This window comes from Musca autumnalis, unplaced genomic scaffold (assembly GCF_047663935.1).
Source record: "Musca autumnalis isolate F117 unplaced genomic scaffold, ASM4766393v1 scaffold_5, whole genome shotgun sequence".
In the NCBI taxonomy this organism is placed as follows: domain Eukaryota; kingdom Metazoa; phylum Arthropoda; class Insecta; order Diptera; family Muscidae; genus Musca; species Musca autumnalis.
This window is the reverse complement of record NW_027412088.1, coordinates 31,371,957-31,394,931: the sequence shown is the minus strand read 5'-3', so window position 1 is coordinate 31,394,931 and position 22,975 is coordinate 31,371,957. Positions and strand designations below refer to the sequence as shown.

General features: G+C 32.0%; 1 protein-coding gene across 3 annotated transcripts in view; it reads left to right on the top strand.

Annotated features, from left to right (window-relative positions):
- Positions 1 to 786: 786 nt before the first annotated feature.
- The window catches only part of LOC141386613 (snake venom 5'-nucleotidase), a 133,172-nt gene continuing 110,983 nt past the window's right edge, over positions 787 to 22,975 (top strand). Inside the window, exon 1 of one of the 3 annotated variants that reach the window (XM_073955517.1) lies at positions 787 to 1,264. The gene's annotated coding sequence lies outside the window, so the exon portion shown is untranslated. The remainder of the gene's footprint in view (positions 1,265 to 22,975) is intronic. The other 2 variants (XM_073955523.1, XM_073955519.1) reach the window with 2 other exon arrangements.

Here is a 22,975-nt window from a genome sequence, read left to right as displayed (position 1 = left end):
TGCCCCCCGGAAAATTATATATCGTTGTATTCAGAATGCCAAGGGCTACTACTACTACTGTAAAAATTTCAGCCCGATCCGAGAGGTGCCCATAAACAACATAAAGGTGTGAAGAAAGTACGAAATTTCCAAAATGTCAAGACCCATATCTCGGGAAGTATGGACTTCCCCCCGGAAAATTATATATCGTTGTATTCTGGATGCCAAGGGGTACCTACTGGAAAATTTTCAGCCCGATTCGAGAGGTGCCCCTAAACGACATTTAAGCCGAAACGAACACCCTTGGCCTAGGAAAAAATTTCACCCGGCAAACTTGTTTTTACTAAATTTATCAACTATCTACCCCATTGTGTGTAGTGCATTCATGAAACAAGGGAATTATTCCCAACACACTCTTTAATTTAAAATTCTCATCATTCTTTTGTTTATTGCACTTCGTATTTTGGGGAAGAGAGAATAAAAATATGCATTCTCAATCTGACCAGTTTAATATGCGGGCTCCGGCTCCCTATGAAAAATCCAACTGGTTCTTAATGTGCGTTTGTCTGCCTTGTTTTGTATGCGACTCTTCTACCATCAGACATGTCCACACACTATCGTTTTCGTGACAACAAATTACCCGTATACTTTCTTTGTTTATATCTGTCATTTACCCTAGAAAAAGGCTCTCCCAAATACCAAAATGAAAAGTTGTGTGAACACCCCTGTTCAACTAACTAAAACAGATTCTCTCTTGCTGCCTCATATTAAGTGTTACTCACAGCAGAATCTATCTTTTTGTTGTCAACTCAACCAACCACATACGAATTACCGAATTACTCACAGAAGAAAATAACTAAACAACACAACAAAATTCTGAATTCAGTTAAAGCATAACCGAGTACCAGTGAATACGTCGTGTTTCTTACTTCGCAAAAACAACGGAAAGGCGTGCGTTTTGAAATAAAAATTTTAGAATTTTCTTTTTGAATGTCTCAATGACAGACCGTATGACCGGACGACAGTGCGTTAAAGAACAACAACTAAACAAAACAACCAACCAACAAAATTGTTGTTTCTCCGCACAGAAATAACAGAAAGTTCTTGAAAAAATATTAAAAAAGAAAATAAGTAAAGCCAACCAAGAAATAGTGAAGAAAATCAGTGAAAAAATAGTGGATAAATTGTGACCAACAAAGTTATCATCTACTTTTTTAGAAGTTAACAAACAAAGCAAAAAGTCATCGTCTCCTTCAAAACAAAACCAACAAAACCCGGAAGAAAGGCAAGTAGAAAACAAACGTTTTGTGTTGTGTGCAATTCAATAGCTCAGAACGCAAAGTCTGACATAAAATTTAGATGCGAGCTCAATGAATCATCGTCATCATCCATTCCGGTTAACATTTAATAGTTCCCACAGTGTTTTTATTTTTGTTAAGTGTATTACTTTAATACACAATTTTATGTCATCATTATTATTTTTTTCTAAAGTGTCCCCCAAAAAAGTGTTACCCACATTTGTATCTGCCTACCTACCTGCCCACCTTAGTCACTTGTCCAGTGAAAGTTGTGGTGTACTCAAAACTAAATTATCATTGCATCTTCCGCCCCTGCCAGCAAATGTGAACCAGCAAAACAAAACAATACTCCAGCAACAACAATTCTGTGTAAAATTGTTAGTTGATGAGTCTTTGTGGCGGCTTGAATAATATTGCACTTCTCGCCCGTCATGGCAACAAAATATTGGTTTGGCGTTTTATGTGTTGGTTGGTTGTTATTGTTGGTAGTAGAATGTACTTAAAAAGGCAGTCATTAAAAACAAATTCATAAAGTTTTTCTATTCTAGCGAGCAGCTCACGAACATTTAGCCATATACCCTACACGCTATGTTTACCTGGGGGATAATGAACTGAATTCTTAATTCGTTGGAATCGAAATTGTAACCCAAATTTATAATGAAATTGTAACCCACAAAAATTTGTTAAAGGTTTCACAGAAAACACGTAAGAAAGTATCAGTCAGCTGGGCTTAAATGTCGTTTAGGGGCTCCTCTCGGATCGGCATCCTGAATACAACGATATATAATTTTCTGGAGGGAAGTCAAGTCCATACTTCCCGAGATATGGGTCTTGACATTTCGGAAATTTCGTACTTTCATACCTTTAGGTTGTTTATGGGCACCTCTCGGATCGGGCTGTAATCTTTACACTAGATAGCCCTTGGCATCTTGAATACAACGGTATATAATTTTCCGGGGGGAAGTCCATACTTCCCGAGATATGGGTCTTGACATTTTACAATTCTAACGTGGGCAATATGGGCATCGTTTTAAAGCTTACGGAGAGTACTTTTATGCACGCGACCTATTTTTACACCCGTTTATAGGAGAATGTATTAAATTCCTGTTCAAAGTCGGCTACTTAAGAAACTTGAAATTAACATGAAAGTTTTGTTTGCGTAGCCCACTTTTGTCATTGTCCATAGGAGAAAGTTTTAATTCCCCGGGCGAAGGCCGGCTACTTAAGAACACTTTCAATTTAAAAGAGAGTTTTGATCGCGTAGCCCACTTTTGTCCCTGTCCATAGGAGAAAGTCTTAAATCCCCTACCGAAGGCCGGCTACTTAAGAACACTTTCAATTTAAAAGATAGTTTTGAACTCGTAGCCCAATAATAACTTAATAAATTATTATTAGAAAATCTAATTACCATTATTAATTATTGGCGGCATTGGAAAGTACTCTTCGTGAGCTTTAAAACGAGTCCCATATTGCACAGGTCCCATAAAAATAATGGTGATAAAAGTAAAAAAGTCAAGACCCATATCTCGGGAAGTACGGACTTCCCCACCGAAAGCTATATATCGTTGTGTTCAGTGTGCCAAGGGCTATCTACTGTAAAAATTTCAGCCCGATCCCAGAGGTGCCCATAAACAACATAAAGGTGTTACAAGTACGAAATTTCCGAAATGTCAATACCCATATCTCGGGAAGTATGGACTTCCCCCGGAAAATTATATATCGTTGGAATCAGGGTCCCAAGGGCTACCTATGGTAAAAATTTCGGACCGATCCGAGAGGTGCCACCTAAACGACACTTGTTCCGTCTATAGGAGTTTTTATACCCTCAGTATTTATGCTAACGAAGGTATATACACTTTCATACGGGCAAAATGTGCCTCATCGAAATAATGGTGTTAGACCCCAAGTATGTTTGGACGAAATGTGTTTCAGACAATTTGGAGTCGATTGAGCAATGTCCGTCCGTCTGTCTGTCTGGCTGGAGCGCACGATAACTCTCGAACGGATGCATAGATTCGGTTCAAATTTTGGCTTTCGTAATATTTTGCCCAAACTTAGTGTAAGTTCGAAGATGGGCTATATCGGTCCACTCCTTCCGGTACCTCCCCCACAAAAGTTCGAAAATGTTCGGAAAATTTGTGCGCACGATAACTCTTGAAGGGAGTAACCGATTTGGTCCATACTTTGCCCATCGTAAAATGTGTACCAGACTTAGATAATGTTTCAATATAGACTCAATCGGCCCACTCCTTCGGGTACCTCCCACACAAAATTTCGGAAAAGTTCAGTTTAAGGCCATCTCTCGAATCGCTCTGATTTTTGTTGTAGCAACTTGTATTCACTGCCCTCCATACGACGGTACAAGTTTCATTAGGGGCAAGTCCATACTTCCTGAGAAAATAGTCTGAAAGTTGCCAAAAACCCCTATGGCACCGTGTGAGGTGGTTGGAGCGCAAGATAACTCTAGAACGGATCTGCCGATTCGGTCCACAATTTGGCCTTAGTAATATTTTGTCTAAACATAGTTTAAGTTTGAAGATGGGCCATATCGGTCCACTCCTTCAGGTACCTCCCCCACAAAAGTTCAAAAATGCGCGGAAGATTTGTTCATACGGTAACTCTTGAAGGGACTGGCCGAATTGGTCCATACTTTACACATCCTAATATATCTAATAGATATAGATCAGGTTGAAATATGGACTATATTTGTCCACTCTATCCGGTACCTCCCACACAAAATTTCGGATAAGTTCACTTTAAGATCTTTTCTTACAAGGTCCATGGGTCTTCATACAGAAGATCAGTATATCTTTCCAGAAATTTTAATAGATATTTCAACAGAAGGCCTATAAGTCTCTTCACGGCAGATCAATGAATCTTCTCAAAGAAGATCCATAGATATTCGCAAGAAAAACCCGTAGATTTTCTCATAAAAGGTTCATAGATCTTTTCACAGAAGATCAAAATATCTTCCCAAAGAAGATCTAATATCTTCACAAAGAAGATAAACAGATCTTCTTACAGAAGATCCTGACATCATCTCACGGAAAAACAATAGGTCACAATACGAGTTCTCATAGAAGATCAACAGATATTTTCTTAGAAGGTCCATGGGTCTTCATACAGAAGATCAGTAGATTTTTTCAGAGAATCTTAATAGATACATATTCCCACAGAAGATCTATAGGTATCCTCAAAAGATCTTCTCACAGAAGATTTAAAAATGTTCTCAAAGCAGATCCATAGATTTTCTCAAAAATATCCATAAATCTTCCCATAGGAGATCAGCAGATCTTCTTACTGAAGATCAACAAATTTTCTCGCAGAAGATCAACAGATTTTCTCACAGAAGTTCCATAGATCTTCTCACAGAGGATCAACGAATCTTCTCACAGAAAAGCAATAGGTCCTTTCACAGACAATCTACAATTCTTTCTTTAGAAGATCCATGGGTCTTCATACAAAGACTCAGTAGATGTTTTCAGAGAAAGTCAATAAATATTTCCACAGAATATCGATAGGTCTTTTCACGGAAGATCAATATATCTTCTCATGCAAGATTAATAGATGTTCTCACAGAAGATCGTTAGATCTTCTCACAGAAGTTCAATAAAGAAAGAAGCTCCATCGATTTTCTCCTAAAATATCCTAGATATTCTCAAAGATCAATTAATCTTCTCACAGAAGTTCCACAAATCTTCTCACAGAGTAGATCAACAGATCTTTTCTTAGAAGGTCCATGGGTCTTCAGAAAATGTCAATAGATATTTCTACAGAAGACTTACAGGTCTCCTCACAGAAGATCAAAAGATCTTTATAAAGAAGATGAACAGATCTTCTCACTGAAGATCAATAAATCTCTCAATGAAGATCCATAGATCTTCTCAAGGCACATCCATTGATTTTGTCATAAAATATCCATACATCTACTCACAGAAGATCAACAGATATTCTCATAGAAGATCAAAAGATCTTCTCACAGAAGATCTACAGGTCTTTTTTAGAAACTACAAGGGTCTTCGTACTGAAGATCAGTATATCTTTTCACAGAAATTTCAAAGGTATTTCCACAAAAGAGCAATGGGTCTCCTAACGGAAAATCAATAGACCTTCTCACAGAAGATCAATAGATGTCCCACAGAAGATCAATAGATGTTCGCATAGAAGATCCATAGATTTTCTCAAGAAAGATCCATAGATTTTCTTATAAAAGATCCATAGATCTTCTCGCAGAATATCAACCGATCTTCTTAAAGTGGATCAAAATATCTTCACAAAGAAGATCGGCAGATCTTACCACAGAAGGTCAACAGATCTTCTCATGGAAGATCAAGATGCGGTGATCACAGGTGATCAACGAGATCATAAAAGATCAACGGATCATTTTCTAGAAGCGTCTTCATACAGAAGATCAGTAGACTTTTCACTGGATGTCAATGAATATTTTCACATAACATCAATAAGTCTCCTCACGGAAAATCAATACATTTTCTCACGGAATATCGACAGATCTTCACTCAGAAGCAGCATTCCGCAGCTCTTTACACGCAAAGAGAGTTTCTCTCTCCACTCACTAATTGAAAAACCATGCACTGACAACAATGTTTGCTCAAATTTTTGTTGTTGTATGCCGATTGCTGCTCAGAAGATCAATAAATTTTCTCACAGATCTTCATGCTGAAGATCAGCCATGCACGCGTCTTTACGAAAAAGTTAACTAAAACTCTCTTTCCCATACAAAAACCCAAAATAGCATTCTCTTCTTGTGCACCATTGCTGAAGATAGACAATAGATCTTCACGAAGAAGATCCATAGATTTTCTCACAGAAGAGCTATAGACATTATCACAGAAGATCCATAGATCTTCTCACAGGGCATCAACGAGTCTTATCAAAGAGGGCAAATGGGGATTTTCAAAGGAGATCAACGGATCTTTTTCTTAGAAGGTCAATGGGTCTTCATACAGAAGATCAGTAGATCTTTTCACAGAATGTCAATGCATATTTCCACAGAAGATCAATAGGTGTACTCACAGAAAATCGATAGATCTTCTCACGGAAGATCGACAGATCTTTTCATAGAAGATCAATGATCTTCTCACAGAATATCAGAAAATCTTCTCTGAGAAGATCAATATATCGTCTTGTAGAAAATCAATATATCAACAGACTCTCTCACCGAAGATCTATAGAAGATATATCTTCTAAAAGGAGATTAGTAGATCTTCTCACATATGGTCCATAGATTTTCACACATACAGTACCCAGAATGCGGATCGGATTTAAGAAGAACATTTCAAGGCGTAAAATTAAAAAAAATTAAGACGTCTATTTTTTTATAAAAAAAAAATTGTAAAAATTTATTTAAGAAAAATGTTTTTAGGCATGGTAGAATAAGAAAAGGTAGCAGCAATACACAGCTGACTAAACTGGGTTGTAACGTTAGTGTCAAATTTCATATGACATTTTTTACATATATTTCTATTTCGATGTACATTAGGGACATATATTTTTTGAGAAAAAAATATATCATTCGGAAAAAACCATTTCCCAGAAAGACTTCTTCATATCAATGATATGTAACCTCCTCCAAGTTCGAACGATAAGCCGCGCTGTAAATCCCCGCTTGTAGAGGCGATACAACGTTTGTTAATATGTGAGGTATTTTGTTAAAATTTAAAAAAATAAAGCCCTAATAAACATGTGCTTCTTTGATTTCTAAAACAAAACATTGAAACAGCTTCTCCTTTTTCTATGAATTTCCAGCGACCCCAAACTTTTCTGCAAGAATTCTACTTTCTGCGAAAATTTATGCATTTAGTGGAATGATGTGGAACCATAAAAATTGAAAATGTAACGAATTTTCATTCATGTTTTCCAAAATATTCAACCAAATGTGAAAAATTATTAGTTTTTTAAATTCCAATAATTTATAGACATTTCCTTGTTTTGTTTACAAATACAATTGGCAGTAACGTTACAAACAAAAACAAATTGCTTTGTGGTTGTTGTTCGAGTTGTATTTGTTGTAGTATTAACTTTACCTTGTATTTGTTCTACCATGGTTTTTAGGAGGGAATTTATTTGTTCAAGGAAATATTGTTAAATTTTGGAATTTTTAAGAAAAAGTTTTCACGGCGTGAATTTTATTTTAAAAAATGTTTATGGCGTTGATTTTTTTAACAAAAAAAAAAATTCAACTCTCAAATTTTTTGAAGAAAAAAATTTTCAAAAAGCGGTATTTTTTAAGAAAACATTTTCAGGGCGTGGAGTATTAAAACAAATTCAAGGCATGGAGTTTTATAAGAAAAAAATTTCAAGGCATGTTTTAAAAAAAATGTTCATGGGTTGAAATTAAAAAAAAAAATCAAGGCGTGGGATTTTTTAAGAAAAAATTTCTAGGCTTGGAATTTTTTAAGAAAAAATTTTCAAGGTGTGGAATTTTTTAAGAAGAAGGATTCAAAGCGTGGAATTTTGTAAGAAAAAAATTCAAAGCGTGGATTTTTTAAAGAAGAAAAATTTAAAGATTGGAATTTAAAAAAAAAATTAAAGCTTGGAATTTTTTAAGAAAAAAATTCAAAGCTTGGAATTTTTTAAGAAAAAAATTCAGGTCTTGGAATTTAAAAAAAAAAAATTTCAGGGCTTGGCATTTTTTAGGAAAAAAATTTCAGGGCTTGGACTTTGTTAAGAAAAAAAAGTTCAGGGCGTGGAATTTTTTAAGAAACAAATATCAGCGCTTGGAATTTAAAAAAATCAAGGCTTGGTATTTTTTAAAAATTTCAAGGCGTTGAATTTTTTAAGAAAAAAATTTCAAGGCGTTGAATTTTTAAAGAAAAGGTTTTCAAGGATTAATTGTTTTATGAAACAGTTTTCAAGGCTTGAATTATTTAAGAACAAATTTCCAAGGCTTGAATTTTTTATGAAACTAAGGCATGCATTTTTTAAGGAAAAGAACAACATTTCAAAGCATGGATTTTTTAAGTAAAATATTTAAATTTTTGGATTTTTTTTAAGAAAAATATTTTAATTTTTGGAATTTTTTTTTGAAGAAAAATATTTCAATTTTTGGAATTTTTTAAGAAAAATATTTAATTTTTTGGAATTTTTTTAATAAAAATATTTAATTTTTTTTAATAAAAAATATTTCAATTTAAAAAAAAATATTTCAATTTAAAAAAAAAATATTTCAATTTTTTTAAGAAAAATATTTCAATTTTTGGATTTATTTTTATAAAAAATATTTACCTACTTACTTAGCTGGCCCATTACAGAACATTTGTTCCATAGACCGAACGAAGAAAAGATCTCCAATTCTCTCTATTTGTTGCTTCGCACTCTGGAATACCGCGCTTTTTCATCTCATCATCTACTTGTTTGCGCCATCTATTCCTTGGCCTGCCAATTCTGCGTGCACCGCCACGCGGTCCGTATTGATACGCCTTTTTAGCGGGTTCATTATCGCTCATTCTAATGATATGGCCTAGCCAACGCAGTCGCTGCATCTCGATACGTTTAACTATATTGATGTCGTTGTATAGCAGATACAGCTCGTGGTTCATGCGACGTCGATATTCACCGTCAACGCAGATTGGTCCGTAGATCTTTCGAAGAAATTTTCTCTCAAACACACCAAGCAATGCCATGTCTGCTTGCGCAAGTACCCAGGCTTCGGAGCCATATATCAGCACGGGTAGTATCAGTGTTTTGTAGAGCGTTATTTTTGTTTGACGAGATGTGGCTTTGTTTTTAAACTGCTTACTTAAACCAAAGTAGCATCTGTTGGCCAATACAATTCTTCTTTTTATTTCACAACTGATGTCGTTTGGTGTGTTTACGGAGGTGCCGAGGTAGACGAAGTCTTTTAATACCTCTAAATTATAGGAACCAACTTCCACAGTTGGTCCGAGCTCAATGGACGCATTGCGCGTCGACACCATCAACTTGGTCTTCTCGCCGTTTACCGCCAGACCCACCTTAGCAGATTCTCCTTCGACCTTTATAAAGGTATTAGTTACTTCTTTTACTGATCGGCCCATGATGTCTATATCATCAGCATAAGCAAGTAACATGTGGCTATTGGTGTAGATTGTGCCACTTCTTTTGACGTTGGCCTCTCGTATAACATTTTCTAGCAGGATGTTGAAAAGATCACACGAAAGACTGTCTCCTTGTGTGAAACCTCTTTTGGTACCAAACTCTTCGGAGAGGTTCTTTCCTATTTTAACTGAGGACCTCGTGTCAGTTAAAGTCATTTTACAAAGCCGGATGAGCGGGGATACCAAATTCAGACAAGGCTTGGAATACCTTTGAACGCAGCGGGCTGTCGAAGGCTGCTTTATAATCGACAAAAAGATGGTAGGTGTCGATTTGCATCTCTTGGGTCTTCTCCAGGATTTGCCGCAGGGTAAATATCTGGTCAATGGTAGACTTGCCAGGTCTAAAGCCGCATTGGTATGGTCCAATTATCTCGTTGACCGTAGGCTTTAGACGTTCGCACAATATCCCTGACACGATCTTGTAGGCAATAGGGATTAGACTTATGCCCCTATGGTTAGAGCATACAGTCTTATCTCCCTTCTTGTGGACGGGGCACAGGATACTCAGGTTCTAATCGTCGGGTACTCGTTCTTCCTGCCAGATGGTGCTAACCAGCTGATGAATACACCTTATCAGCGTGTCGCCTCCAGTTTTGAACAGCTCGGCTGGTAAGCCATCGGCTCCTGCTGCCTTATTGTTCTTCAGCCGATTTATTGCTGTCTTTACCTCATCTTGGCTGGGCGGTATACATTCAATACCATCTTCTGGGATTGGGACTGTGGTATCTTCGTCGTCTTCGCTGCTATTGGATACCAACAGTTTTGAAAAATGTTCTTTCCATATCCTGAGTACACTATCTGTATCTGTTACCAAATTACCTTGCTGGTCTCTACAGGAGGATGTGCCTGTACCAAAGCCATCAGTTTGATGCTTGACTCTTTGGTAGAATTTTCGGACTTCATTCTGGCTCCTGTACATCTCGTTTTTTCACACTCCCGCTTTTCCATCTCTCTCTTTTTTCTGCGGAAAAGACGTTTCTCCTCTCTCCTTTTCTCCCTGTATCTCTCTCGTGCGCTACGCGTTGCTAGGTATATTTTCAAATCGTGTAATTTTTATGAACAAGTTTTCAACGCGTGAAATTTAAAAAAATGTCAAATCTTATAATTTTTAATAAAGAATTTTTAAGGGGTAGAATTTTTTTGAGAAAAAAATTGCATGGTCTGGAATTTTTTTAAGAAAAAACTTGAAGCCTTGGAACTTTTTTTTAGTAAGAAAACTTTTTCAAGGCTTGGTTTTTTAAAGAAAACTTTTTCAATGCGTGGAATTTTTATAAAAAAAAAACTTTTCAAGACGTGTTTATTTTTAAGAAAACTTTTTTAAGGCATGGCATTTTTTTATGAAAAAAGTTTCAAGGCTTGGAATTTTTTAAAAAACTTTTTCAATGCTGGATTTTTTTAAGAAAACATTTTCAATGCTTAGAATTTTTTTAAGAATAAATTTTCAAACATTGGATTTTTTTTAAGAAAAAAATTTCAAACTTTGGAATTTTTTAAGAAAAAAATTTCAAACTTTGGAATTTTTTAAGAAAAATATTTCAATTTTTGGATTTATTTTTATAAAAAATATTTTCAAATCGTGTAATTTTATGAAAAAGTTTTCAAGGCGTGAAATATAAAAAAATGTCAAATCTTATAATTTTTAAGAAAGAATTTTTAAGGGGTTGAATTTTTTTGAGAAAAAAATTTCAAGGCCTGGTATTTTTTGAAGAAAAAAAGTTGAAGGCTTGGAATTTTTTTAAGAAAACAATTTCAAGGCGTGTTTAAAAAAAAAAAACTTTTTCAAGCGTGTTTTTTTTAAAGAAAAAATTCTTAAGGCTTGGAATTTTTAAGAAAACTTTTTCTATGCTTGGATTTTTTTAAGAAAAGTTTTTCTATGCTTGGATTTTTTAAAGAAAAAATTCTCAAGGCTTGGAGTTTTTTAAGAAAAGCATTGAATTTTTTAAGAAAAAATTCTCAAGGCTTGGAATTTTTTGAGAAAAAATTTTCAAACGTTGGAATTTGTTAGGAAAAAATTCTCAAGGCTTGGAATTTTTTTAAGAAAAAATTTCTCAAGGCTTGGAATTTTTTTAAGAAAAAAACATTGGAAAAATATTCAAGCCGTGGAATTATTTTTTAAGAAAAATTGTTCAATGTCGATGCATAGATTTTTATACCCTCCACCATATGGAGGGTATAATTAAATTTGTCATTCCGTTTGTAGCACATCGAAATATTCGTCGGAGACCCTATAAAGTATATATATTATTGATCAGCATAAAATTCTATGTCGAATTGACCATGTCCGTCTGTCCGTCCGTCCGTCCGTCCGTCTGTCTGTCTGTTGAAATCAAGATACAGTTCGCAATTTAAAAGATAGAGAGTCAAAATTTGGTACAGAAGTTTCTATTACTTGCAGGATGGTTGGTATTGAAAATGGGATATATCGGTCCACGTTTTGATATAGCCCCCATAGAACGGTACCTCCCGATTTTCGGTATTTTTAAGGTTTTAGCTTCATTATCCTACCAAAATGGCTGAAATTTGGTACGTAGTCTTCCTTGGGGGTATAAAACTTTCCCCCAGAATTTTGTCGGTATCGGTCTACACCTTCATATAGCCCCCATAGAACGGTACCTCCCGATTTTCGGTATTTTTAAGGTTTTAGCTTCATTATCCTACCAACATGGCTGAAATTTGGTACGTAGTCTTCTTTAGGGGTATAAAACTTTCCCCCAGAATTTTGTCGGTATCGGTCCACACGTTCATATAGCCCCCATAGAACGGTACCTCCCGATTTTCGGTATTTTTAAGGTTTTAGCTTCATTATCATACCAAAATGGCTGAAATTTGGTACGTAGTCTTCCTTGGGGGTATAAAACTTTCCCCCAGAATTTTGTCGGTATCGGTCTACACCTTCAAATAGCCCCCATAGAACGGTACCTCCCGATTTTCGGTATTTTTAAGGTTTTAGCTTCATTATCCTACCAACATGGTTGAAATTTGGTACGTAGTCTTCTTTAGGGGTATAAAACATTCCCCCAGAATTTTGTCGGTATCGGTCCACACGTTCATATAGCCACCATAGAACGGTACCTCCCGATTTTCTGTATTTTTAAGGTTTTAGCTTCATTATCCTACCAAAATGGCTGAAATTTGGTACGTAGTCTTCTTTAGGGATATAAAACTTTCCCCCAGAATTTTGTCGGTATCGGTCCACACCTTCATATAGCCCCCATAGAACGGTACCTCCCGATTTTCGGTATTTTGAACGTTGTGACCTGAATATTCTACCGAAATGTCTGAAACTTGGTATTTAGACTTCGTTGGGGGTACCTAAACTTCCCCTTTACATTTGTCAGTATCGGTCCACGCCCATATATAGCCCCCATGGAAAGGTATCTCCCGATTTTTCGTATTATGAAGGTTGTGTCTTTAATATTCCACATAAAATGGCTGAAATTTGGTATTTAGTCTTCAATGTGATATTAAATTGTGTACTTCTTGATTCTCTTACCGAAATATAGGAAATTTGGTATTTAGTCTTCTTTGAGCCTAAAAACTTTCCGTCAGAAATTTGTCTGTATAGATCGACGTTTTGAAATAGCCCCCATAGAATGGTGCCTCACATTGTTTTACCGAAATTGCTGAAATTTAGTATTAAGTCTTCTTCATACACGAAAGAAACTAATTATTCCATTTTACTTCAATACAACTTGTGGTGGAGGGTATAACAAGTTCGGCCCGGCCGAACTTAACGCCGTTCTTACTTGTTTAATACATTAAAGTCTCCTCCACTTTATAAATCTTTATATATTCAATCACTTCGTTTCTTGGAGTCCTGTCATTATTAATCTGTCACAACTGTCTGTGGTGATAAGAACTTACTGAATATTGTCACCAACCAAAAAAAAAAAAAAAAAAAAAAAAAAAATTAAACAAAAATCAATATTTGCAACAACAACAACCAATGATGCAAAATACGAAAATCGACAACAATAATCTGTCGTTAACCTCGATTAAGGTTCATCAATGTAAGCGGTTACCGCCACCCCACATAGAGCAAAAAATGTGCTGACATGCGGAATTAGGGTTTTCGTTTTTAAAAAATTCTCGTTGAATTGTTTGTTGTTGCTGCTGCTATTCAACTATTTGCTGGGGGTATGTATATCGCGGGGCTATTATCTCTTGGTTTTTGTTTTTTCTACAGATTCGTAAATATGTGTACCCACAAACAAAAAAGGTGTCTCCAGCTCAGAGGGTGCCCTCAGTCTGACAGGCGGCGTGAAAAGCTAAAAACAACAAACTTTTTTTTTGCAAAAACAATAAACTTTGTCAATATTTTTGCAAAAACAACCAATCATATGTTTGTTTCTCTCACTATCGCTCTCTTTATGGGAGCTTAATTAAGAGATTTATGACCAAGAGAAATCTTATCAATGGGGAGAACGAACCTTTTTTAGTGGGGCCAATTTACTCTGTGCCATAAATATGCGTGAGAATTAGCAAATCTCTTCACACTTCACTATAGGTAATTTGCCCAGTTTTTGAGGCAAAAAGTCGATTTTGCAACTTTTAATAATAATAATTTTTTAGTTGGCATTAAAAAAAGAACATGTCAAAATTTATTAATATGAATGATATATTTCAAAATAGCGTCATTATCGCGGTTTAAATTGCAGTCAAAGTGAGAATTTCGAAGAAGAACTAAAAAATATATATATTGTAAGACATATTTCAATGTATTTAAAACCGCGGAAAAATAAACCAAATGTAAATATATGTAAAATGGAATAGATTGGTAATTGCGAGAGGAATTTATTTAATATATAATATAGCTTAAACATTATGGGTAGCGACCAAAAAACACAAAAAGTCAAAAATAAATATTTTATTTTTCTTAAACTCACTTCATATAGACTTATACTAAATTGGCCGTGTTTGGCCGGGATTCTGCTATTGGGAATATCTTCAGGTTCAGGGTTCTGAATCAACTACATAATTACCAAGGTGCGATTTTTTGCGTTTTTTGAGTTATATCACTTTTTTGAAGGTGCCCTCCTTGCAGAAAAATATATATTTTTTTAATTTTTTGTTTGGTGAAAGAAATATTAAATACGAAAAAGCATCCGATTTGACCTAAAAAGACATTTTCTTTAAAGAAATATTCACCATGTGTTCTAAAAATGTACATACGTGTTGTGGTCAACATTTTTGTTAATTATAGCTGTAATAAGTTCTAACTAGGGATCATGATTGCGTGATTTATTTGGACCTTTAAAAATATAATATTTATACAGATCTTTTCGCGAATAAATATTTTAAACATATCAATGTTTATAAAAATCTTTTGGCGGATCAGTACTTTAGTTCATTGTAACCGTTTTTCTGTTATTGTAACCACTTTTATTGGGTTGGAACGGATAAAATAGGTAAAATGAGAATAGGGGGTAGGAAAAAGAAAAGTTGTTCGTTATATCCTGCGTTCGTTATAGACGTATTCGTCTGTAAAATTTTTATTAAAGCCTACTTTTAAATATCATATATTTAAATATTTGAAATAGTGCTTAAATTCGTCGCTATCCGCTTCTGCTTTAAAGCGGGCCTGAAAATCGTAACAAATTGTAAAAAATTCTATTCGCGGGGTAACAGCTTTTGTTTGTTATAGTCGTGGTTGTTTTAAGAAGTTGAATGTGTGTACAAATATTAAGAAAAATTCTTTGGAAACATAAAACATTGTTCGCTATAAACGCAGTTTCTTATAACCGATGTTCGCTATATCCGAATTTTACGTTGTAATTCTTTGTTTTATCTTACTTTTGCATATAAAGCAATAAAAATGTATAAAAAGCCCACATATCCACCGCTATTAATTTTTGCCTCAAAAACAGGCCAAATTACCTATAGTGCACTTCTGGGGGATATTGGAATAAAAAAAAAACGTTACAACAACAACTCAATAGGAAATAATAAATATTCGTTTTGTATTTGTAAATAAGTAAACGAGCCTATAATAAACAAATATCAGTTTTTATTGTTGCTTTTTATGAATAAATATTTTTGACGAGAAGACTATTTGCTAATAGGCTGTATGAATGTTTTTAAAGTTTTATGTTTATTTTTCATTCAAATTTTTAGCCTAGTCTAGAATTTTTTTTGGAATTTTTGAAAATCATCAAATTTGCATTTCATTAGATTTTGAATTATAAACACAAAACATATAGTATATTTTTTTTGATATGGTATAATAATATACATATTTATGTTGTTGGCTAGAAATCAAAAGTATTTGCCTTTGATACATAACCATATGTATTTATTTACATATGTATATTATCCATATGTATGGAATGTTTAATTTATTTCTTTGTCACAATATAAATAAATACTTCGCATAATTAACGAAAGCAGGCGTGGATTTTTATAAGAATATTTTTTCAAGGCGTGGATTTTTTTAAGAATATTTTTTCAAGGCGTGGATTTTTTTAAGAATATTTTTCTAAGGCGTGGATTTTTTTAAGAATATTTTTCTAAGGCGTGGATTTTTTTAAGAATATTTTTCTAAGGCCTGGATTTTTTTAAGAATATTTTTCTAAGGCGTGGATTTTTTTAAGAATATTTTTCTAAGGCGTGGATTCTTTTAAGAATATTTTTCTAAGGCGTGGATTCTTTTAAGAATATTTTTCTAAGGCGTGGATTTTTTTAAGAATATTTTTCTAAGGCGTGGATTCTTTTAAGAATATTTTTCTAAGGCGTGGATTTTTTTAAGAATATTTTTCTAAGGCGTGGATTTTTTTAAGAATATTTTTCTAAGGCATGGATTTTTTTAAGAATATTTTTCTAAGGCGTGGATTCTTTTAAGAATATTTTTCTAAGGCGTGGATTCTTTTAAGAATATTTTTCTAAGGCGTGGATTCTTTTAAGAATATTTTTCTAAGGCGTGGATTCTTTTAAGAATATTTTTCTAAGGCGTGGATTCTTTTAAGAATATTTTTCTAAGGCGTGGATTCTTTTAAGAATATTTTTCTAAGGCGTGGATTTTTTTAAGAATATTTTTCTAAGGCGTGGATTTTTTTAAGAATATTTTTCTAAGGCGTGGATTTTTTTAAGAATATTTTTCCAAGCCACTGATTTTTTTAAGAATATTTTTCCAAGCCACTGATTTTTTTAAGAATATTTTTCTAAGGCGTGGATTTTTTTAAGAATATTTTTCTAAGGCGTGGATTTTTTTAAGAATATTTTTCTAAGGCCTGGATTTTTTTAAGAATATTTTTCTAAGGCGTGGATTTTTTTAAGAATATTTTTCTAAGGCGTGGATTCTTTTAAGAATATTTTTCTAAGGCGTGGATTCTTTTAAGAATATTTTTCTAAGGCGTGGATTTTTTTAAGAATATTTTTCTAAGGCGTGGATTCTTTTAAGAATATTTTTCTAAGGCGTGGATTTTTTTAAGAATATTTTTCTAAGGCGTGGATTTTTTTAAGAATATTTTTCTAAGGCGTGGATTTTTTTAAGAATATTTTTCTAAGGCGTGGATTTTTTTAAGAATATTTTTCTAAGGCGTGGATTCTTTTAAGAATATTTTTCTAAGGCGTGGATTCTTTTAAGAATATTTTTCTAAGGCGTGGATTCTTTTAAGAATATTTTTCTAAGGCGTGGATTCTTTTAAGAATATTTTTCTAAGGCGTGGATTCTTTTAAGAATATTTTTCTAAGGCGTGGATTTTTTTAAGAATATTTTTCTAAGGCGTGGATTTTTTTAAGAATATTTTTCTAAGGCGTGGATTTTTTTAAGAATATTTTTCCAAGCCACTGATTTTTTTAAGAATATTTTTCTAAGGCGTGGATTTTTTTAAGAATATTTTTCTAAGGCGTGGATTTTTTTAAGAATATTTTTCTAAGGCGTGGATTTTTTTAAGAATATTTTTCCAAGCCACTGATTTTTTTAAGAATATTTTTCTAAGGCGTGGATTTTTTTAAGAATATTTTTCTAAGGCGTGGATTTTTTTAAGAATATTTTTCTAAGGCCTGGATTTTTTTAAGAATATTTTTCTAAGGCGTGGATTTTTTTAAGAATATTTTTCTAAGGCGTGGATTCTTTTAAGAATATTTTTCTAAGGCGTGGATTCTTTTAAGAATATTTTTCTAAGGCGTGGATTTTTTTAAGAATATTTTTCTAAGGCGTGGATTCTTTTAAGAATATTTTTCTAAGGCGTGGATTTTTTTAAGAATATTTTTCTAAGGCGTGGATTTTTTTAAGAATATTTTTCTAAGGCGTGGATTTTTTTAAGAATATTTTTCTAAGGCGTGGATTCTTTTAAGAATATTTTTCTAAGGCGTGGATTCTTTTAAGAATATTTTTCTAAGGCGTGGATTCTTTTAAGAATATTTTTCTAAGGCGTGGATTCTTTTAAGAATATTTTTCTAAGGCGTGGATTCTTTTAAGAATATTTTTCTAAGGCGTGGATTCTTTTAAGAATATTTTTCTAAGGCGTGGATTTTTTTAAGAATATTTTTCTAAGGCGTGGATTTTTTTAAGAATATTTTTCTAAGGCGTGGATTTTTTTAAGAATATTTTTCCAAGCCACTGATTTTTTTAAGAATATTTTTCTAAGGCGTGGATTTTTTTAAGAATATTTTTCTAAGGCGTGGATTTTTTTAAGAATATTTTTCTAAGGCGTGGATTTTTTTAAGAATATTTTTCTAAGGCGTGGATTTTTTTAAGAATATTTTTCTAAGGCCTGGATTTTTTTAAGAATATTTTTCTAAGGCCTGGATTTTTTTAAGAATATTTTTCTAAGGCGCGGATTTTTTTAAGAATATTTTTCTAAGGCGTGGATTTTTTTAAGAATATTTTTCTAAGGCGTGGATTTTTTTAAGAATATTTTTCTAAGGCCTGGATTTTTTTAAGAATATTTTTCTAAGGCCTGGATTTTTTTAAGAATATTTTTCTAAGGCGTGGATTTTTTTAAGAATATTTTTCTAAGGCGTGGATTTTTTTAAGAATATTTTTCTAAGGCCTGGATTTTTTTAAGAATATTTTTCTAAAGCGTGGATTTTTTTAAGAATATTTTTCTAAGGCGTGGATTTTTTTAAGAATATTTTTCTAAGGCGTGGATTTTTTTAAGAATATTTTTCTAAGGCGTGGATTTTTTTAAGAATATTTTTCTAAGGCGTGGATTTTTTTAAGAATATTTTTCTAAGGTGTGGATTTTTTTAAGAATATTTTTCTAAGGCGTGGATTTTTTTAAGAATATTTTTCTAAGGCGTGGATTTTTTTAAGAATATTTTTCTAAGGCGTGGATTTTTTTAAGAATATTTTTCTAAGGCGTGGATTTTTTAAGAATAATTTTCTAAGGCCTGGATTTTTTTAAGAATAATTTTCTAAGGCGTGGATTTTTTAAGAATAATTTTCTAAGGCCTGGATTTTTTTTAAGAATATTTTTCTAAGGCGTGGATTTTTTTAAGAATATTTTTCTATGGCGTGGATTTTTTTAAGAATATTTTTCTAAGGCGTGGATTTTTTTAACAATATTTTTCTAAGGCATGGATTTTTTAACAATATTTTTCTAAGTCGTGGTTTTTTTTAACAATATTTTTCTAATGCGTGGATTTTTTTAAGAATATTTTTCTATGGCGTGGATTTTTTTAAGAATATTTTTCTAAGGCGTGGATTTTTTTAAGAATATTTTTCTAAGGCCTGGATTTTTTTAAGAATATTTTTCTAAGGCGTGGATTTTTTTAAGAATATTTTTCTAAGGCCTGGATTTTTTAAAGAATATTTTTCTAAGGCGTGGATTTTTTTAAGAATATTTTTCTAAGGCGTGGATTTTTTTAAGAATATTTTTCTAAGGCGTGGATTTTTTTTAAGAATATTTTTCTAAGGCGTGGATTTTTTTAAGAATATTTTTCTAAGGCGTGGATTTTTTTAAGAATATTTTTCTAAGGCGTGGATTTTTTTAAGAATATTTTTCTAAGGCGTGGATTTTTTTAAGAATATTTTTCTAAGGCGTGGATTTTTTTTAAGAATATTTTTCTAAGGCGTGGATTTTTTTAAGAATATTTTTCTAAGGCGTGGATTTTTTTAAGAATATTTTTCTAAGGCGTGGATTTTTTTAAGAATATTTTTCTAAGGCGTGGATTTTTTTAAGAATATTTTTCTAAGGCGTGGATTTTTTTAAGAATATTTTTCTAAGGCGTGGATTTTTTTAAGAATATTTTTCTAAGGCGTGGATTTTTTTAAGAATATTTTTCTAAGGCGTGGATTTTTTTAAGAATATTTTTCTAAGGCGTTGATTTTTTTAAGAATATTTTTCTAAGGCGTGGATTTTTTTAAGAATATTTTTCTAAGGCGTGGATTTTTTTAAGAATATTTTTCTAAGGTGTGGATTTTTTTAAGAATATTTTTCTAAGGCGTGGATTTTTTTAAGAATATTTTTCTAAGGCGTGGATTTTTTTAAGAATATTTTTCTAAGGCGTGGATTTTTTTAAGAATATTTTTCTAAGGCGTGGATTTTTTAAGAATAATTTTCTAAGGCCTGGATTTTTTTAAGAATAATTTTCTAAGGCGTGGATTTTTTAAGAATAATTTTCTAAGGCCTGGATTTTTTTTAAGAATATTTTTCTAAGGCGTGGATTTTTTTAAGAATATTTTTCTATGGCGTGGATTTTTTTAAGAATATTTTTCTAAGGCGTGGATTTTTTTAACAATATTTTTCTAAGGCATGGATTTTTTAACAATATTTTTCTAAGTCGTGGTTTTTTTTAACAATATTTTTCTAATGCGTGGATTTTTTTAAGAATATTTTTCTATGGCGTGGATTTTTTTAAGAATATTTTTCTAAGGCGTGGATTTTTTTAAGAATATTTTTCTAAGGCCTGGATTTTTTTAAGAATATTTTTCTAAGGCGTGGATTTTTTTAAGAATATTTTTCTAAGGCCTGGATTTTTTAAAGAATATTTTTCTAAGGCGTGGATTTTTTTAAGAATATTTTTCTAAGGCGTGGATTTTTTTAAGAATATTTTTCTAAGGCGTGGATTTTTTTAAGAATATTTTTCTAAGGCGTGGATTTTTTTAAGAATATTTTTCTAAGGCGTGGATTTTTTTAAGAATATTTTTCTAAGGCGTGGATTTTTTTAAGAATATTTTTCTAAGGCGTGGATTTTTTTAAGAATATTTTTCTAAGGCGTGGATTTTTTTAAGAATATTTTTCTAAGGCGTGGATTTTTTTAAGAATATTTTTCTAAGGCGTGGATTTTTTTAAGAATATTTTTCTAAGGCGTGGATTTTTTTAAGAATATTTTTCTAAGGCGTGGATTTTTTTAAGAATATTTTTCTAAGGCGTGGATTTTTTTAAGAATATTTTTCTAAGGCGTGGATTTTTTTAAGAATATTTTTCTAAGGCGTGGATTTTTTTAAGAATATTTTTCTAAGGCGTGGATTTTTTTAAGAATAATTTTCTAAGGCGTGGATTTTTTTAAGAATATTTTTCTAAGGCGTGGATTTTTTTAAGAATATTTTTCTAAGGCGTGGATTTTTTTAAGAATATTTTTCTAAGGCGTGGATTTTTTTAAGAATATTTTTCTAAGGCGTGGATTTTTTTAAGAATATTTTTCTAAGGCGTGGATTTTTTTAAGAATATTTTTCTAAGGCGTGGATTTTTTTAAGAATATTTTTCTAAGGCGTGGATTTTTTTAAGAATATTTTTCTAAGGCGTGGATTTTTTTAAGAATATTTTTCTAAGGCGTGGATTTTTTTAAGAATATTTTTCTAAGGCGTGGATTTTTTAAGAATATTTTTCTAAGGCGTGGATTTTTTAAGAATATTTTTCTGAGGCGTGGATTTTTTTAAGAATATTTTTCTAAGGCGTGGATTTTTTTAAGAATATTTTTCTAAGGCGTGGATTTTTTTAAGAATATTTTTCTAAGGCGTGGATTTTTTTAAGAATATTTTTCTAAGGCGTGGATTTTTTTAAGAATATTTTTCTAAGGCGTGGATTTTTTTAAGAATATTTTTCTAAGGCGTGGATTTTTTTAAGAATATTTTTCTAAGGCGTGGATTTTTTTAAGAATATTTTTCTAAGGCGTGGATTTTTTTAAGAATATTTTTCTAAGGCGTGGATTTTTTTAAGAATATTTTTCTAAGGCGTGGATTTTTTTAAGAATATTTTTCTAAGGCGTGGATTTTTTTAAGAATATTTTTCTAAGGCGTGGATTTTTTTAAGAATATTTTTCTAAGGCGTGGATTTTTTTAAGAATATTTTTCTAAGGCGTGGATTTTTTTAAGAATATTTTTCTAAGGCGTGGATTTTTTTAAGAATATTTTTCTAAGGCGTGGATTTTTTTAAGAATATTTTTCTAAGGCGTGGATTTTTTTAAGAATATTTTTCTAAGGCGTGGATTTTTTTAAGAATATTTTTCTAAGGCGTGGATTTTTTTAAGAATATTTTTCTAAGGCGTGGATTTTTTTAAGAATATTTTTCTAAGGCGTGGATTTTTTTAAGAATATTTTTCTAAGGCGTGGATTTTTTTAAGAATATTTTTCTAAGGCGTGGATTTTTTTAAGAATATTTTTCTAAGGCGTGGATTTTTTTAAGAATATTTTTCTAAGGCGTGGATTTTTTTAAGAATATTTTTCTAAGGCGTGGATTTTTTTAAGAATATTTTTCTAAGGCGTGGATTTTTTTAAGAATATTTTTCTAAGGCGTGGATTTTTTTAAGAATATTTTTCTAAGGCGTGGATTTTTTTAAGAATATTTTTCTAAGGCGTGGATTTTTTTAAGAATATTTTTCTAAGGCGTGGATTTTTTTAAGAATATTTTTCTAAGGCGTGGATTTTTTTAAGAATATTTTTCTAAGGCGTGGATTTTTTTAAGAATATTTTTCTAAGGCGTGGATTTTTTTAAGAATATTTTTCTAAGGCGTGGATTTTTTTAAGAATATTTTTCTAAGGCGTGGATTTTTTTAAGAATATTTTTCTAAGGCGTGGATTTTTTTAAGAATATTTTTCTAAGGCGTGGATTTTTTTAAGAATATTTTTCTAAGGCGTGGATTTTTTTAAGAATATTTTTCTAAGGCGTGGATTTTTTTAAGAATATTTTTCTAAGGCGTGGATTTTTTTAAGAATATTTTTCTAAGGCGTGGATTTTTTTAAGAATATTTTTCGAAGGCGTGGATTTTTTTAAGAATATTTTTCTAAGGCGTGGATTTTTTTAAGAATATTTTTCTAAGGCGTGGATTTTTTTAAGAATATTTTTCTAAGGCGTGGATTTTTTTAAGAATATTTTTCTAAGGCGTGGATTTTTTTAAGAATATTTTTCTAAGGCGTGGATTTTTTTAAGAATATTTTTCTAAGGCGTGGATTTTTTTAAGAATATTTTTCTAAGGCGTGGATTTTTTTAAGAATATTTTTCTAAGGCGTGGATTTTTTTAAGAATATTTTTCTAAGGCGTGGATTTTTTTAAGAATATTTTTCTAAGGCGTGGATTTTTTTAAGAATATTTTTCTAAGGCGTGGATTTTTTTAAGAATATTTTTCTAAGGCGTGGATTTTTTTAAGAATATTTTTCTAAGGCGTGGATTTTTTTAAGAATATTTTTCTAAGGCGTGGATTTTTTTAAGAATATTTTTC